Source organism: Triticum urartu, chromosome 1A (assembly GCF_056163025.1).
Source record: "Triticum urartu cultivar PI428250 chromosome 1A, HENAU_Tu73, whole genome shotgun sequence".
NCBI lineage: Eukaryota > Viridiplantae > Streptophyta > Magnoliopsida > Poales > Poaceae > Triticum > Triticum urartu.
The window spans coordinates 264,004,923-264,011,566 of record NC_141873.1 but is presented as its reverse complement, the minus strand read 5'-3'; positions in this window follow the sequence as shown (position 1 = coordinate 264,011,566).

Here is a 6,644-nt window from a genome sequence, read left to right as displayed (position 1 = left end):
ACCCCATCTACAATCTATTCACAGGGTCTGCTGACAGTTTTCCTACAAGATGTCTGATCAAAGTGACAACCAGAACAAGTCTGAGGAGCAGGTTCATATGAGTGAGGGCACTAGTCCCTCTAGCACTTATGATGAGGGCAGCAGGAGCACACCAAGCAACTTGCCCAAGGCAGCCACCAGAACAAGGAAGAAGAAGACCTCAGATTCTGAGGATGAGGATTATGTGGCTATTGAGGAAGAAGTCAGCTCCAAGAAAAAGGTGCTAAAGAAAGAGTATGGCACAGTTGCATCAACTAAGCCTGGATTGCACAAAAAGGCCCCTGCCAAGAGGGTGCCAACCTTAAAAGTTAGAGCCTCAACTGCTGAAACCTCCAAGCCAACTAGAGAGGCTGCTGGAGAAGGAAAGAAAAGAAAAGAAAGGGTCAAGAAGACCACTGCCAGAGTACTTGGTAGATCCTCCATTCTGAGAGATTCAGAAGAAGAGGAGGAGGAAGAGGATGCTACACTAGCTCCTAAGGCTCAGAAACTTATGGGAGATGCAATCAAGTCAGGGGCTAGTCCATCTAATCCCAAATCTACTCCCAAGGCTGTTGCTCAGAAACCCCCAAAACCAAGAGGAACACCAGGAGTATACCTGTTGAGGAGAAGAACAAGGCCCCGGTGCCTGGAGCTGAAGAAGAAGAAGATTCTCTTGTCTTGAGGAAGTTGAAGCCCAAAATTCCTGAACACAATGATGCTCACCCAGTCGCTGAGGACATGCACATCAGGAAAGATGCAGGATTGAGGTTGTGGAGACAGTCTGATCCCTATGCTGTTAGGAGGAGGACTGCATTTGACTACAGGTTCCACACAAAGGAACAACAAGATTTCTATGGGACCATTCTGCTTGACAAGAATCCCATAGTGTGTGACATGAAATGGGTGGACTGGGAGTTCATCCGGGAAAATGAAGATCACTTCCCTGGAGTGTATGACAGCTTTAAGGCTTGTGGAGTAGATGAATTCGTTGGACAAAAGCTCACCAAATGGAATGATGAGTTGATCAGGCAGTTCTACTCCATTGCCCACTTCTATCCAGATGGGAGGATAGTTTGGATGTCTGAGGGTACTAGGTACTAGTCCACAGTTGATGAATGGGCCAAGCTAATCAATGCCCCAAAGGAACATGAAGATGACAGGGATGTGTATGCCACCAAGAAGAAAGACCACAACTCAATGGCAAACATGTACAAGGAGATCCCTGATAAGGCTTTAGAAAAAAATAAGTTTGGATTTGTACACTATCTGTTGTCTGGTCTGCCTACCATTAACTGGATCTTAAGGCACACATTGCTACCCAAGTCAGGAGATCACAAGATGATCCAAGGACACTTCATTGATAACCCACAAGTATAGGGGATCGCAACAGTTTTCGATAAGTAAGAGTGTCGAACCCAACGAGGAGCTAAAGGTAGAACAAATATTCCCTCAAGTTCTATCGACCACTGATACAACTCTACGCACGCTTGACGTCCGCTTTACCTAGAACAAGTATGAAACTAGAAGTACTTTGTAGGTGTTGTTGGATAGGTATGCAGGATAATAAAGAGTACGTAAATAAAAAGTAGGGGATGTTTAGATAAAGAAACAATAAAGTAAATATAGTGAGTGTGGAAAATTGGTGGTAGGAGTTGCGGAATTGCCCCTAAGCAATTGACTACTTTACTAGACCGATGGCAAGTATTATGTGGGAGAGGCCACTGCTAGCATGTCATCCCTTACTTGGAATTCTATGCACTTATGATTGGAACTATTAGTAAGCATCCGCAACTACTAACGTTCATTAAGGTAAAACCCAACCATAGCATTAAGATATATTGGTCCCCCTTCAATCCCGTATGCATCAATTTCTATGCTAGGTTGAAGCTTCTGTCACTCTTGCCCTCCAATACATAGTCCTATCAACATACAACTAACCCTATGGTGTGATCCACGTGCGCTCTCGTATGATGGGCACCAAAGGACAACAACATAACCACAAGCAAATTAAATCAATCATAGCAATTCATCAACCACCGATAGGACAATGAAAATCTACTCAGACATCATAGGATGGCAACACATCATTGGATAATAATATGAAGCATAAAGCACCATGTTCAAGTAGAGGGTACAGCGGGCTGCGGGAGAGTGGACCGTTGTAGATAGAGGGGGGAAGGTGATGGAGATGTTGGTGAAGATGGCGGAGGTGTTGGTGTAGATCGCGGTGATGATGATGGCCCCCGGTGGCGTTCCGGCGCCACCGGAAGCGAGGGGGGAGAGCCCCCCTCCTTCTTCTTCTTCCTTGACCTTCTCCCTAGATGGGAGAAGGGTTTCCCCTCTGGTCCATGGACTCCATGGCATGGGAGGGGCGAGAGCCCCTCCGAGATTGGATCTGTCTCTCTGTTTCTGCATCCCCAGATTCTTCCCTTTCACTGTTTCTTATATTCCCGGAGATCCGTAACTCCGATTGGGCTGAAATTTTCTCTATCAGGAAATTAGCTTTCTTGCGGCGAAAGAAGGGCTCCAACTGCCTTACGGGGTGGCCACGAGGGTCAGGGTCGCGCCTGACACCCTGGGGCGCGCCCCCCTACCTCGTGGGCCCCTCGAGCATCGTCTCGCGTGGATTCTTCTTCCCAAAAATCATATATATTCCAAAAAAAATATCTGTCAGTTTTTATTTCGTTTGGACTCCATTTGATATGGATATTCTGTGGAACAAAAAACATGCAACAAACAGGAACTGGCACTGGGCACTGGATCAATACGTTAGTCCCAAAAATAGTATAAAAAGTTGCCAAAAGTATATGAAAGTTGAATAATATTGGCATGGAACAATCAAAAATTATAGATACGATGGAGATGTATCATCCATCAACATGCTGCACATTTTTTATGTCCCCCAAAAGTTCAAAGTTATGAGCTTGATTGTAGAAACGATCAAAAGGACTGCTGCTAATCAAAAGAGGAGTTGTGGATATGCTCCACACATTCAAGAGCTCATCAACTCTAAAATGGGCACAAGGACTTACTTGCTAGACAAGGAGCATCTACCTCTATATCCTGAGTTTGAAGACAACATTGTTGTGATGAATGAGGAAGAACCATCATCAGCTCAAGTCCAGGAGAAGAGAGCCAAGGAAAAGGCTGAGAAAGCTGCCCAGATGCCAAGTGTTGAAGAGGCATCTCGAGTCTTCCTGAAGAGCAAGCAAGATCAGTTAGGCTATCTGATTCAAGCTACACTTAGGATTGAGAAGGTCTTGGCCACCCTGACTCGGAATTAGGAGAGCCTGGAGAGGATTGTGGAAACAAAATTCTATGATCTTGATTTGAAGGTGACTAAGATTCAGACTGCAGTTGAGAAGCTTCAGGAGGAAGCAGAGGAGAGGAGAGGAAAAGCAACCACTGGTGCTTTTAAGCGTGTGCCACGAGGTCCAAGGTCTGCTGTAGTGCCAGTCTCAGATGCTAGAGCTTCAGTGTTAGCACCAGCATCTATAGCTATAGTGCCACCTCCAGCACCCACTCCATCAGCTCCAACTACTTCATCGGAAGCCTTCGTCCTTGGAGTTCTATCTACACCACCTCCCGAAGACCAAGCCTAAGAGACGTATAGCGCTATACATTTTCAAACTTTTTGGTAACTTGTTGCCAAAGGGGGGGAAATATGTATAGATCATAGGCTTCGAGAGAGAGTGTCTTGCTTTTTATCTCTCTTGCTATTTTGGTTGAACTACTTTATTGTGTGCTTGTGTGAGATACTTTATGTCCTTGTGAGCTACTTATATGATCATGTGGTTGATCATATGCTACCTTAATGTTTGGTTGAATGATGATATCCTTTATATTCCATATATGATCATTCACTTGCTTGGTGATGAGTGCACGCTTTTAATTTCTATCATTTTGAGCGCTCCACCAAGATGTATGTGACATGGAAGAGTAACCCATGATCCTAATTGATTGTGAATTTGCATTCAAAAGGAAATTTTAAATAATGCACAAATTTAGGGGGATCTCTAGCTTATCACATACTTCTCAAGGCGACGATGTTTTTCAATCTTATAATCATTTGTCAAAGCTTTGATCTATATGTTTGTTCATATTCACATAGAAGTTATATTGGCATAGATCCTTCGACATGTGGTGCTTGCCCCCCATCTTTGCTAACCTAAAATTCTGCACCAATTAGAGATACTACTTGTGCATCCAAAAAACCCTTAAAGCCAAATCTTATTTTCAACAGTCCACCTGTAACATCCCAAAATTCTAAATTTTGGAATGTTATATTAAATAAATAATTGTGATTGTTTGTTTGATTTTTGTGTGAAACTGAGTGGAAATTGAAACTTTTTGAAAGTTGAATGAGAGGGAATAAAAGGACTTTCCCAAAACTTTCATCTTGCATTTTGATCTCCCTGAGTTCAAATTCATTTCATTACAAAACCCTAGAGTGAAGATAATATGACCTCTTCCATTTAAAGAAATGAAAAGGGGTTTGAAAATGATTTGAATCCATTTTGAAATATTTCAAACTTAGAAACTTTAAGCAACTCAATGAGTTCATGAGGGAAGATAAAATGACTTCTTCATATTTGAGGAAAGAGAGTTGGAAGTTTCAAAGAAATAGATTGGAAGTCACTTTGAAGTTATTTGAAACTCATTTTTCCATTCGAAGTTGTTTGAAATTCCAAATTCAAATCCAATTGGGAGTTATTTGAGTTTCTTTTTAAAATATTTTTCTCCTAAAAATAAATAAATGGAAATAAGGGTAAAATGATTCCCTTTAATGGAAAATTAGGAGAAAATAAATTTGAAATCATTTTGCTATTTTAAAAATGATTTTATTGATTTTAAATGCATCAATAGCACTGTTTGACTTTTATGAATTTTTATGGAATTTAGTTGAACATGAAAAATAGTCATCTTATTGCTGCTATTTTTCTGAGCATTTTGGTATATAATATGCTTATGTAGATTTTTTTTATTTACTTTCTCTCTGTTGCAGTTCTTCTTTCTGTCAAAAAAAAACAAAAAAACACACACGCGCGCCCGCCAGCCGCCCCATGGCCTTCGGCCCAAGAGCCAGCCAGCTCACCGAGCAGGCCTAGCAGCGCCCGAGGCCGCCCGAGGCCTTACGCCTCGCTCGCCCCCGCTCCTCTTCGCTCGGTCGCCCTGCCCATACCCCTGACTGATGGGCCCCGCGCCCATCGTCCCCAACCTCCCGCTCGCTCCGCTCGGGATAGAGCACGCGCTCGTGCTCCCGCAACCACCGGCGCCATTGCCCACGGGATACGCCTTATCCCTCGCTCCCCGAGCTCCTGACCGCGCCTATAAAACCCCCAAGACCCCCTCTCTCCATTCTGCCAATTCGGTCGCCCCCTCGCTCATCACAGCCACCGCCTTCGTCAGTTGGATCTCGCCGGAGCCGCAGGACCTCGGTGTCGTTTTTGTCGCCCGTAAACCACCCCCGCCTCAACTCTCTCTGTCAATCTCATTCTCTCGATCTACCGCACCTCGTTGACATCTTGCTTTGCCCCTAGGTTCGCCGGAGACGCCGCCCCGACGACCTGCATCCTCGCCGGAGCACCGGAGCTCCGCCGCCTCCCTCCGCCCTGTCCGGTGCACGCCGACGCCCGCTGTCACCACCATCCGGTCGCCTGCGCCACGCCGCACCCCTCCATCCACTTCGCCGCCGCCGGAACCCGCCGGAGGCCGCCGCCCCATCATCGCCCGACGCTAGCGCCGCCGTCTTCCGTTCGTCGTCGTCCCTCGCTATGAGCCGCCTGATTTCTTCCCCTTGTTCTGTTAATTTTTTTTAAATTAAACTGGTTAATCTCAGTTTTATTAAACCGTGCGGTTTTAGTGAAAAACCGGTCTCCGGTTTCTTTTTATTTAACCGCGGTAGTTGTTTTTATTATTTAGTGGTCGTTCACCATATAGCTGCCGCAGTGAACACTCTCTGGCCTCTCACAGTGCGCCACGTGGCCAGGGACTTGTTTGTGATAGTTTTCTTCACTGTTTAGTCCCTGTAATTAGCAGATTAGTCCCTAAACTTAAAATAGCCACAACTTTTTAACAGTAACTCCAAATTCGACGAAACCAGCGGCAAAATGTTCGTCTCGAATAGCTTTATCCAGAAAACCAACTTTGAAAACTTTTGGCCTTATGAAAATTTGAACTTTATTCAGATTTGAATTCAAACTTCAATTGGCCATATCTCCTAAACCGTAGCTCCGATTGATGTGATTCTCACAATATTTTTTTCACACATTAGGATCTGTCCATAGTAGTTTTACTCGTATGCCTAGTATGCACTGTGGTCCACGTCACAATTTTTGGCACCCATGCCCTATGTTGTTTTGCACTTAGTATTTTCTTTTGATAGTTAAGTGTGTTGTGTGTTCATTTGGATTTTCCGAGTCTTTTCATGCTGCATGTTATTTGGTTCTCCGAAATGATTGCTTATGTGGATGCAATGTTTGACTTTATAGATTTCATCGGAGAGTGACGAATAGTTCTATTAAGTAAATTTCTGAGAGCGATCTAATCTTCATCAACTATTACAAGGCAAGTTCACATTTGACCATTCTTCCAATCACCTATGTTTTATATTATGCACTTAGTCC